This window comes from Ambystoma mexicanum, chromosome 10 (assembly GCF_040938575.1).
Source record: "Ambystoma mexicanum isolate Mex_15411 chromosome 10, UKY_AmexF1_1, whole genome shotgun sequence".
In the NCBI taxonomy this organism is placed as follows: domain Eukaryota; kingdom Metazoa; phylum Chordata; class Amphibia; order Caudata; family Ambystomatidae; genus Ambystoma; species Ambystoma mexicanum.
The window spans coordinates 1,667,701,049-1,667,715,107 of record NC_090932.1 but is presented as its reverse complement, the minus strand read 5'-3'; the positions used below and the strand labels follow the sequence as shown (position 1 = coordinate 1,667,715,107).

General features: G+C 40.4%; 1 long non-coding RNA gene across 1 annotated transcript in view; it reads right to left on the bottom strand.

Moving 5' to 3' along the window:
• Positions 1–12,843, bottom strand: part of LOC138493382 (uncharacterized) — a 178,526-nt gene extending 165,683 nt beyond the window's left edge. The window contains exon 1 of the long non-coding RNA XR_011276411.1: positions 12,356–12,843. This is a non-coding gene — a long non-coding RNA (uncharacterized lncRNA). The remainder of the gene's footprint in view (positions 1–12,355) is intronic.
• Positions 12,844–14,059: the final 1,216 nt, after the last annotated feature.

Sequence of the window (14,059 nt, the reverse complement as noted above, 5' to 3'; positions counted from 1 at the left end):
AGAGAGGGTCCAGGCATAAACATATATACACAACATTCCCACTCATTCATAAGAGCAGGGCCAGGAATATCGCTAAATACACAGCATTCCCACTCATTCATAAGAGCGGATCCATGCATAAATCTATATATATAACATTCCCACTTATTCATAAGAGCGGATCCATGCATAAATCTATATATATAACATTCCCACTTATTCCTAAGAACCGGTCCAGGCATACAGCTACATACACAACATTCCCACTCATTCATAAGAGAGGGTCCAGGCATAAACATATATACACAACATTCACACTCATTCATAAGAGCAGGGCCAGGAATATCGCTAAATACACAGCATTCCCACTCATTCATAAGAGCGGATCCATGCATAAATCTATATATATAACATTCCCACTTATTCATAAGAACGGGTCCAGGCATACAGCTACATACACAACATTCCCACTCATTCATAAGAGAGGGTCCAGGCATAAACATATATACACAACATTCCCACTCATTCATAAGAGCAGGGCCAGGAATATCGCTAAATACACAGCATTCCCACTCATTCATAAGAGCGGATCCATGCATAAATCTATATATATAACATTCCCACTTATTCATAAGAGCGGATCCATGCATAAATCTATATATATAACATTCCCACTCATTCATAAGAGCGGATCCATGCATAAATCTATATATATAACATTCCCACTTATTCATAAGAGCGGATCCATGCATAAATCTATATATATAACATTCCCACTTATTCATAAGAGCGGATCCATGCATAAATCTATATATATAACATTCCCACTCATTCATAAGAGCGGATCCATGCATAAATCTATATATATAACATTCCCACTCATTCATAAGAGCGGATCCAGGCATAAATCTATATATATAACATTCCCACTCATTCATAAGAGCGGATCCATGCATAAATCTATATATATATATAACATTCCCACTTATTCATAAGAGCGGATCCATGCATAAATCTATATATATAACATTCCCACTTATTCATAAGAGCGGATCCATGCATAAATCTATATATATAACATTCCCACTTATTCATAAGAGCGGATCCATGCATAAATCTATATATATAACATTCCCACTCATTCATAAGAACGGGTCCAGGCATACAGCTACATACACAACATTCCCACTCATTCATAAGAGAGGGTCCAGGCATAAACATATATACACAACATTCCCACTCATTCATAAGAGCAGGGCCAGGAATATCGCTACATACACAGCATTCCCACTCATTCATAAGAGCGGATCCATGCATAAATCTATATATATAACATTCCCACTTATTCATAAGAACGGGTCCAGGCATACAGCTACATACACAACATTCCCACTCATTCATAAGAGAGGGTCCAGGCATAAACATATATACACAACATTCCCTCTCATTCATAAGAGCAGGGCCAGGAATATCGCTAAATACACAGCATTCCCACTCATTCATAAGAGCGGATCCATGCATAAATCTATATATATAACATTCCCACTTATTCATAAGAGCGGATCCATGCATAAATCTATATATATAACATTCCCACTTATTCCTAAGAACCGGTCCAGGCATACAGCTACATACACAACATTCCCACTCATTCATAAGAGAGGGTCCAGGCATAAACATATATACACAACATTCCCACTCATTCATAAGAGCAGGGCCAGGAATATCGCTAAATACACAGCATTCCCACTCATTCATAAGAGCGGATCCATGCATAAATCTATATACATAACATTCCCACTTATTCATAAGAGCGGATCCATGCATAAATCTATATATATAACATTCCCACTCATTCATAAGAGCGGATCCATGCATAAATCTATATATATAACATTCCCACTCATTCATAAGAACGGGTCCAGGCATACAGCTACATACACAACATTCCCACTCATTCATAAGAGCGGATCCATGCATAAATCTATATATATAACATTCCCACTTATTCATAAGAACGGGTCCAGGCATACAGCTACATACACAACATTCCCACTCATTCATAAGAGCGGATCCATGCATAAATCTATATATATATAACATTCCCACTTATTCATAAGAGCGGATCCATGCATAAATCTATATATATAACATTCCCACTCATTCATAAGAACGGGTCCAGGCATACAGCTACATACACAACATTCCCACTCATTCATAAGAGAGGGTCCAGGCATAAACATATATACACAACATTCCCACTCATTCATAAGAGCAGGGCCAGGAATATCGCTACATACACAGCATTCCCACTCATTCATAAGAGCGGATCCATGCATAAATCTATATATATAACATTCCCACTTATTCATAAGAACGGGTCCAGGCATACAGCTACATACACAACATTCCCACTCATTCATAAGAGCGGATCCATGCATAAATCTATATACACAACATTCCCACTCATTCATAAGAGAGGGTCCAGGCATAAACATATATACACAACATTCCCACTCATTCATAAGAGCGGATCCATGCATAAATCTATATATATAACATTCCCACTTATTCATAAGAGCGGATCCATGCATAAATCTATATATATAACATTCCCACTCATTCATAAGAGCAGATCCATGCATAAATCTATATATATAACATTCCCACTCATTCATAAGAGCGGATCCATGCATAAATCTATTTATATATATATAACATTCCCACTCATTCATAAGAGCGGATCCATGCATAAATCTATATATATATAACATTCCCACTCATTCATAAGAGCGGATCCATGCATAAATCTATATATATAACATTCCCACTTATTCATAAGAGCGGATCCATGCATAAATCTATATATATAACATTCCCACTCATTCATAAGAGCGGATCCATGCATAAATCTATATATATAACATTCCCACTCATTCATAAGAGCGGATCCATGCATAAATCTATATATATAACATTCCCACTCATTCATAAGAGCGGATCCATGCATAAATCTATATATATAACATTCCCACTCATTCATAAGAGCGGATCCATGCATAAATCTATATATATAACATTCCCACTCATTCATAAGAGCGGATCCATGCATAAATCTATATATATAACATTCCCACTCATTCATAAGAACGGGTCCAGGCATACAGCTACATACACAACATTCCCACTCATTCATAAGAGAGGGTCCAGGCATAAACATATATACACAACATTCCCACTCATTCATAAGAGCAGGGCCAGGAATATCGCTACATACACAGCATTCCCACTCATTCATAAGAGCGGATCCATGCATAAATCTATATATATAACATTCCCACTTATTCATAAGAACGGGTCCAGGCATACAGCTACATACACAACATTCCCACTCATTCATAAGAGCGGATCCATGCATAAATCTATATACACAACATTCCCACTCATTCATAAGAGAGGGTCCAGGCATAAACATATATACACAACATTCCCACTCATTCATAAGAGCGGATCCATGCATAAATCTATATATATAACATTCCCACTTATTCATAAGAGCGGATCCATGCATAAATCTATATATATAACATTCCCACTCATTCATAAGAGCGGATCCATGCATAAATCTATATATATAACATTCCCACTCATTCATAAGAGCGGATCCATGCATAAATCTATTTATATATATATAACATTCCCACTCATTCATAAGAGCGGATCCATGCATAAATCTATATATATATAACATTCCCACTCATTCATAAGAGCGGATCCATGCATAAATCTATATATATAACATTCCCACTTATTCATAAGAGCGGATCCATGCATAAATCTATATATATAACATTCCCACTCATTCATAAGAGCGGATCCATGCATAAATCTATATATATATAACATTCCCACTCATTCATAAGAGCGGATCCATGCATAAATCTATATATATAACATTCCCACTCATTCATAAGAGCGGATCCATGCATAAATCTATATATATAACATTCCCACTCATTCATAAGAGCGGATCCATGCATAAATCTATATATATAACATTCCCACTCATTCATAAGAGCGGATCCATGCATAAATCTATATATATAACATTCCCACTCATTCATAAGAGCGGATCCATGCATAAATCTATATACACAACATTCCCACTCATTCATAAGAGAGGGTCCAGGCATAAACATATATACACAACATTCCCACTCATTCATAAGAGCGGATCCATGCATAAATCTATATATATAACATTCCCACTCATTCATAAGAGCGGATCCATGCATAAATATATATATATATAACATTCCCACTTATTCATAAGAACGGGTCCAGGCATACAGCTACATACACAACATTCCCACTCATTCATAAGAGCGGATCCATGCATAAATCTATATACACAACATTCCCACTCATTCATATGAGAGGGTCCATGCATAAATCTATATATATAACATTCCCACTCATTCATAAGAGCGGATCCATGCATAAATCTATATATATAACATTCCCACTCATTCATAAGAGCGGATCCATGCATAAATCTATATATATAACATTCCCACTCATTCATAAGAGCGGATCCATGCATAAATCTATATATATAACATTCCCACTCATTCATAAGAACGGGTCCAGGCATACAGCTACATACACAACATTCCCACTCATTCATAAGAGAGGGTCCAGGCATAAACATATATACACAACATTCCCACTCATTCATAAGAGCAGGGCCAGGAATATCGCGAAATACACAGCATTCCCACTCATTCATAAGAGTGGATCCATGCATAAATCTATATATATAACATTCCCACTCATTCATAAGAGCGGATCCATGCATAAATCTATATATATAACATTCCCACTTATTCATAAGAGCGGATCCATGCATAAATCTATATATATAACATTCCCACTTATTCATAAGAGCGGATCCATGGATAAATCTATATATATAACATTCCCACTCATTCATAAGAGCGGATCCATGCATAAATCTATATATATAACATTCCCACTTATTCATAAGAGCGGATCCATGCATAAATCTATATATATAACATTCCCACTTATTCATAAGAGCGGATCCATGCATAAATCTATATATATATAACATTCCCACTCATTCATAAGAGCGGATCCATGCATAAATCTATATACACAACATTCCCACTCATTCATAAGAGAGGGTCCAGGCATAAACATATATACACAACATTCCCACTCATTCATAAGAGCAGGGCCAGGAATATCGCTAAATACACTGCATTCCCACTCATTCATAAGAGCGGATCCATGCATAAATCTATATATATATATATAACATTCCCACTTATTCATAAGAGCGGATCCATGCATAAATCTATAGATATAACATTCCCACTCATTCATAAGAACGGGTCCAGGCATAAACCTATAAACAAAACATCCCCAGTAAATCATAAGAACAAGTCCAGGCATACAGCCACATACACAACATTCCCACTCATTTATAAGAGCGGTTACAGGAATACATCTGCATACGCAACATTCCCGCTAATTAATAAGAGCGGGTCCAAGAATACCGCTACATAAACAAAATTCCGACTCATTCATAAGTTCGGGTACAGAAATACAGCTGTATACGCAACATTCTCAATCATACTTAAGAGCGGGTCCAGGCATACAGGTACATATGCAACATTCCCACTTATTCATAACAGCGGGTGCTGAAATATCGCCACATACACAACATTCCCACTCATTCATAAGAGTGCTTTGAGGCATAAACTTATATACACTCATTCATAGGAGCGGGTCCAGGCATAAACCTATATACACATTCCCACTCATTCCTAAGAGCGGGTCCAGGAATACAGCTGCATATGCAACATTCCCACTCATTCATAAGGGCAGGGCCAGGAATATCGCCACATACACAACATTCCCACTCATTCATAAGAGTGCTTCGAGGCATAAACTTATATACACTCATTCATAGGAGCGGGTCCAGGCATAAACCTATATACACATTCCCACTCATTCCTAAGAGCGGGTCAAGGAATACAGCTGCATATGCAACATTCCCACTCATTCATAAGGGCAGGGCCAGGAATACGCTACATACACAACATTCCCACTCATTCAAAGGAGCCGGTCCAGGAATACGCTACATACACAACATTCCCACTCATGCTTAAGAGCAGGTCCAGGAATACGCTACATACACAACATTCCCACTCATGCTTAAGAGCCGGTCCAGGAATACGCTACATACACAACATTCCCACTCATGCATAAGAGCCGGTCCAGGAATACGCTACATACACAACATTCCCACTCATGCTTAAGAGCCGGTCCAGGAATACGCTACATACACAACATTCCCACTCATGCTTAAGAGCCGGTCCAGGAATACGCTACATACACAACATTCCCACTGATGCTTAAGAGCCGGTCCAGGAATACGCTACATACACAACATTCCCACTCATTCATAGGAGCCGGTCCAGGTATGCAGGCACATTTAGGATATCCAGCTCAGTCACCCGACACCTGTCAAGCAGTAAAGTCAGTCACATGCCAGAGGTGAGTCAGCGCCATTCACTTATCAGACGCCCTTCAAGAGGTTCACTCCGTGTCAGTCCGAGAAGCCCCGTGGGAGTAGGAGGTCCTATTGAACTACGCAGCCCCTGACTGTGAGCACAATCAGGAAACACCCCTGAAAGTAATCATGAGTAGCCCCCTCTGAGGAAAGCCTGATAACATTTCATGTATCCCCACTTCAAAGGCGCCAGACCGCTCCAAACGCCATCTTCTCAGCAGGAAGCAATGCCAAAGATCGGCGCGAGACAGCAGCACGTGCAGTGCGGGGATGGACAGCATTAGATCAGCTTCAGAAATATGCTTATTTCCCCATCCCATATTCAATAGAGAGAAGGCATGTATTATCACGATTTGCATGTAACAGAAATCATACATTATTCAGTTAACAAATTATGCATTCATATATACAGCCTACATTCACACACTTCATTTAATGCAAATGTGCTCCAGTAAGAAATTCGTTCCTGTTGCTTAGTTGAACATATTTTCCACCAGTGCACTAATAACGCATGCCACCAGTGCAGCAATTTTGCATGCTACCAGTGCAGTAATGTTGCATGCCACTGTGCACCGTGAAGTGTCTTCTTTGTGCTAGATGGAATTACCAATAATTATCACAGACCAAATAACTCCATAGACCAAAGGTGTAAAATACTGCTTTCATCTCAATGAATGAAGGCAGGGCGATATGAGAGCTATCAGAGCAGATGCCCAATGTTCACACATAATGTTGCGTGCACAGAGTTTATATACTTTCACATACGTCATTTATGACATCATCCTACGTGGCATTTCATAAAAACCTAACGCTGGGAGGGATTGGATTAGAGGAACATGTCTACTTATAGAATTAAATAAGGGTTAACATCTCATTGGCTGCCCTTTGTCTGTAGGACACGCCCTGAGCTATTTCTACGTAACTCACTTACTGATTATAGCAGAGGATATGGCAGCAGGCTAATAACTGCAACATTGGGCCTCATTACAAGTTTGGCGGTAGCCTTGCCAGTAAAACCGGCAGGCTGCCGGCAAGCTTGCAATTTTTTCTGGCGCCCGCAAATGGGCAATTGCCGGGTCATTACGGCCCTGCAGAACCCGGTAATTGTCTATTTGCGGGCGCCTGAAAAAAGATGCTCCCCATTCCCACTCGGCCCCATAGGCTGAATGGGAATGGGGAAGTCGGATGCACCGGCACCGTTTGTTTTGCTGTGCTCGCGGGTGCCTTTGTGCCCGCAAGGTCCGACCTGGCGGGCAGAAAGGCACCTGTCAGCACAACTCGTAGTTTGCCGGTCCGGGAACTACGGTACAGGCATGCTTACCGTTACCATAATTCCCGGACCGGCAAACTTATAATGAGGCCCATTGTATCTGAAAGTGTGTGGCAGACCTATTGATTGGTTAGCAACCCTATCCAACTTTGGACCTTCGTCTCCTTAGCAGCACGTGAACAGAACGAAACCAAGGTGTTGAAGCTGCGTCCACTTGTTTTCTGTTTTTCCAATTAGTCGATCATATGTCATCGACCTGATCCTTATCCACGGTCTTCTTTTTGTAGTTGACCTCATTGTCTTCTCCCTGTTCTGGGACATTCGAGGGAGTGTGAGAATAACACTATCTTAACTCGAAGCTCTAATGAATAGCCTTTGTTTTGAGTTCTTCATCACGTTTTAGGAGACCACGATTTTGTCCATTTCAAACTCTCAATTACTGCTATTTGAATGTATTAAGCAGGGTGTCATTACCCGTTCTGGCATTTGGAGACTTGCTCACTCCACCCCACATAGGCTTTTGCCTTCGTGATTGTTCAATACTTGGCATCAGAAAATGTCCTTGCCCTCCTAATCTTAGCAGAAATATGTCTCACGGATATGGTTTGTTTATTTTACTCCCTTTGTGCCATGCAGATATCTCTTGAAATAGCCTCCTTGACTTCAGTCCAACGTACACCCCCATTATGCAAAAAAAAACCAGCTTCTTCATCAGTTATTCAATTTGCAATCCTAGGCTTGTATTTTGAGGTAGCAGCGTTGATTCTTTAACACGGGCTGTCGTCCAATTTCTTCCAATGACTGTCCTAAAAGTTATCTATATACCTCTTTTTATCAAGCTTCTATATGGTTCTTATACCTTTGCGTTACAACATATTTACAGTTATTGGTCAGTAAGTAACTTCATCGTCTTATTTTCACGATGATTTCATCTTTTGGTACATATTTCTCTTAGTGTTTCTGTCACATCGTCAGTCTTAAGTATTTTCATATTGTTTTGGCTTAGGCTTATATATCTTCTTCATGACATCTTATTACTGTCGTCAAACTTTTGTTTAGAGTTTATACATGAGTCCCATAGCCGCATCTTGACACTTCGGTAAAGGACATCCTTCTTGGTAACTTCCTTCCTTTGCTACAACGTGAGGGTATCTTCTGAATGGCTTTCTGAGTGCATATCGTCTTTCATACAATCGACGAGGTATGGTCATGTCACATATACTTGTACATGAATTCCTAATAGAAGCTCTTGATCTTCAACTCCAATAGGATGGTGGTGAAGGAGCAGGGACTAGAGAAGAGGCATCCACCTGCTCCTCTACACCACCAGTGCAGTAATATTGTATAATATGAGCTTTGAGAATGAGCTGATTGGGTTGTTGGTGTGGAGCACCTAAGCTGTTGTACATTGGCTCTTGGTTGTTGGTCGCGCTTGCATTCTTAATAACATTTCCATTTATTAACAAATCTTATCCAAAATGTGCACTGCTAAGACTAACACCCAGGACATCATAGATGACATAAAAAATGTCAATGATGACATCACCGATGACATCACATATGACATTAATTTTGATAAAAAGTCTATAAAAGAGGTAGTGTTTACAGGGAAGTGAGTCGCGGACCGAACCCAGATATCACTAATTCTTTGGTCATTTAAAAAAAAAAACTACTGGAGGATTTACACCAAATGTACAAAAGTACGCTTTCGGGACCAAGCCACCACTTCTGCTGCACATTTGCTGAAAAGGCATCCAGCAGTTTGGCCCGTAGGCATGAGCAATGTTTTTTTTTTCGATTTTGTCTATTTGAAAAACCACACATTTTGGAACCCCCCTTTAACTTTGCCTCCCCTTAACAAAACCTTGCAGAATCAATCTGATGGGTCCATACACTGTTTCTGCAATGTTTCGTGAGTATTTGTCCAGGGGGTGCGAAGTTATAAGCCACCTAAAAAGTGATTTTCCTGTGGGTTGAACAACTACTGAGCTGCTACCACAGGCCCTGTAATATATATTCATGGAAAAAACGTTAGTTACAGGGACGTTAAGGTGAGAACTTAACACAACAAAACCTCAGAAATTCAGCTAAAACCACCTTAACTTTGCCCCCCCTGATGCACAGCCTATGACATCACATATCACATCAATGATGGCATCATTAATTACATTACAACAGTAACTGTCATTAAGCATGGCCTTCAGTCATGGTCAGTGTGCATCGCCAAATATATTTTAACGTATGTATAGGTACTAGTCATGTCCTTCAGTTATGGACAGTGGTCATAACCTTCACGCATGTACACTGAATATTTTAGATCACTAGCAAGTTACCAACCATAGATGTTGGCCTTAACCGGTGGATACATCTTTCAATTGTGTCTACTGTATATTATATACACTGAACTGCCACTAGCAATGGACTTTAGCACAATACCGGCCAGTGGCCTCATTCTTTGAATGCGCCCACTATATATTCTAACATATAAAGGGGCCAATAGCCATGGCCTTTGGCCTTAATCAGTTTGTACATCTTTTACCCATGTCCACTGTACATTATAAAACAATAAAATGCATTAAGCGATGGCCTTCGGCCGTGCCCACTGTATATTATATACACGAACCAGCCACTAGCCATGGTCTTCCACACAATACTAGCCAGTGGCCACAGCCTTAGGCTGTGCCGACTGTATATTCTAACATTCCAATGGGCACTAGCTATGGCCTTTAGCCATGGCCATGGACTACAGCTTTCAACATTGCCCACTGTGTATTTAAAAACAGTGATGGGCTACTAGGCATGGCTTTTAACAATGCACACTGGTATTTGTGAACACTAACCGACCACTAGCGATGGGCTTTGGTGCTGGCCAGTGACCAGTCTTTGTCATGGCCAAGACCATGGCCTAAAATGTTATTAATGTAATCAAAGTTTATATGCGCAAATGTATAAATGATGTTTTGTCTAATTCCATTATTGATGTAATCAATTGTATACCATGTAATAAGTGTCACCAATGATGCCATCAGTGATGTGATATGTAATGTCTTCAGTGTTCTCATACAACATGCAATTAGTGATGTCATCATTGTGGCCATAGACTGTGCAACAGGGGGCACACAGTTAAGGTGGCTTTAGTTGAATTTCAGGGGTTTTGTTGTGTTAAGTTCTCACCTTAACGTCCCTGCAGCTAAAGGTGTTTCCTTGAATTTCAAGTTTTTTTTTATTCCATAGAATTTTAGAGCGCTTCCACCAGACCACTAGCATGGTCTTTGCCCATGGTCAGTGGGCACAGCTATGAACCGTGCACATTGTCCATTTTAAAATGCTACCAGACCACTAGCCATGGCCTTTAGCCATGGCTGGTGGGCACAGCCGAACACTACCAAACCACTAGCCATGGCCTTTGGCCAAGGCCGGTGGGCACGGCCACTCTATATTTTAAAACACTTGCAACCCATTGCTCAAAGATGTTCATCAATCACAAACTGATTTGCTCCTGTTTTGACAGCGGTATTGTTATGTATAAAAGATTGCAGGCTTTGAGAACTCACACTGTGTTTAGTTAATGTCCTGTGAAATTAAATTATTTGCAGAGGATCACACACTTTGGTTAAGCAGTGTGCTACAAGCTCATTGTTTTCTGTCCGGTCTCGTGGTGACTGTTGTGATACATCGCACAACCCCAACTAACCACATTTAGGCCGCACATAAAAGGGAAAGAAATGAGAAGCTGCACGAATAACATATGCCCAGGTGCTTTTTCCCCATAGTGAACATCAAAAGCTGGCACCCATGAATATATGCACATTGAGTGAACATATATCCTAAGGTGAAATGTACAAATGTACTTAAATAGACCTACTCCTTAGATGAAAGTGCACAATACAAAATAGCATAGGGCTTAATAAAAAAACAATGAACACCAGAAAAATAAACTGAGAGAGGAAATCTTCCATTAAATATGCTGGCAAAATATAAAAGGTGGTCACCTTTTAAACCCAGCAATCTGTAGTGAAATATTCCATGGAATACAAAATCCCAACAAGAAACAAGTGCTTGTGGTCTTGCGGGTAAGCTTCAGCAGTGGGAACATGACAACCTGAGTAGGTTCCTGGTATCCAAATACTTGAGCAGGCTTGCCAACTGTCAGAATACCCCACAGACACCTCTGAGGGATTAGTCTGTAGACAGTTGAGCATGTCGTGTAGGTGAGGAATTCTTCCTGACGATGTAACTCTCAATAGTACAAAAGAACCAGTTGAGAGGTCTATTGCCTGAAAGATGGACACACGCCCAGTGAGTCTTGACTTAATATTTGAGTCCAGAAAACTCACTTGTGTGTCTTTTGTATACAGGATTTGTTCTTGATAAGTCAAAACAACATCAGGGGCGTAATCCTGTTGATAAATGACATACCGTCATAAGGAGTATATATAGCAAGTAACAAGACACCAAACAATATCTGGACAGTAAAGTATAAGGGATAATATTAACAATCTTACCAACAAGAGTTCTTGGAAGGTGTGGAAGTCCGTAGTATACGTGATGAAAATGCAGAAGCCAAGGAAATCCAAAATCCACGACAGAAAATAACAAAACCTACCACCGCCGGCAGAAGGACGCACACGACAATTCCAGTGCTTTGGTACGACAGTCTCTAGTCCAAGCACGTAGCAAAGTCAAAGAAAGCAATATCCAAAGAGTTCCAAAAGAAAATTCCTTAGCCAAATAAATGTCTGTGAAACTTTCAGAGGTAAGAATGTTCAAGGCAGAAGTACACACATCCGTGAGGCAGAGAGTTCAGTGAAGCGTATCGAGGTCAGAGTGTTCCAATTAGTCTAAGCAGTCAAAACGAAATGCAATCCGTAAGCCGTTCCAAGGTCAAGGGATACCAAAAGGACAGAAGCTCCAATAACTAATCAGGCAGGGAGTAAGAAGCACGTGATCCAGTAGACAGGCAAGGGTCGAGAAACAAGAAATCAGAAACTGTAAAAACTTAACCAAATGCTACAGAATACAAATTTAGAACCAGTGTTCAAAAAGGTGGGAGGTATTTATAAAAGGATCACCTGACAAGTAGGGAGCGACGCAGCCGTGTATGCTTGTGCATCGGTTGCCAGCATCTCCATGGTAACCCCCAGCACTGTCTGAATGAGTGAATGCGTGTTGCTGTTCTATGCACAATATGTTTAATAACACAAAATAACTTACTATTGGGAACTGAAGCTGCACGTAACTTGGAGGAGCAGGCTAACGTGTTGTAAGTCTTTCGTGTATCTTTACGTGAAGTCAGCCGTGGCAGAATCCTAAATCCAATTTCAAAAAAACACAATGGGTTGCGTATGCCCTCTGAAAAAAGAATTAGGCTGTTCGCCCGCATATGCCCTTTACTGGTGCCCTGAAAAGCAGCCAGAATCAGGGGAAAATAACTGCACCAGTGTCCAGGATTGCAAACATTCTTGTCACATTGTGGGCAATTACTCATGACTTACTTGCACCTCTTATTTCCCCTTCTCACCCCATGAAAAATACACATACCACAGTGTCACTGAAATATATAAATCCTTATAGAACTATGGTATGCAAACAGTGTACAGTTGTGGTATTAGTCTCCCCATCTCGACTGTGAGACTATAAATACCAAAATGCAATTCATGAAAACGCAAGAAAATTGTCTCTGAGTGCAAAACTTTCAAGGACTGACAGTATCATGGTTTAAACAAAATAAATAATGTGGATGCCCATTCGGTCTCCCATCCCTCAGTAACCAGGACTGACCCTGCTTAGCTTCAAAGTGGGACTGACCCTGCTTAGCTTCAAAGCAAGGAAATTTCGGGGCCATTTCTCTAAGTGGTCTTGTAATTTTGGCTCATTTATTGGGCACCATTGCCTGAGGAGGCTGGCCCCTTCCTCACTTTGAACCTAAGCAGTGTCTGTCCTGGTTACTGCATGGATGGGAGACCTGGAGGGCAATCATGTCACTTTTCACCCCAACATCTCTATAGCTGTAAAAATACCTTTAAAAACAAAAACCTGTAACCGTGGGTACTGAACTACACATACCCTCGGCTATCCGTAGCCCTTTATAGACTTGAATATCAGCAAAACAGCCAGGAAAAAAATGCTTTCCTGCCCCCCATACCCTCACCAAGTTCCCCCTCATCTGTGCTAGCTCACCCCACTCCCTAGATGGCCTCCTCACCTCT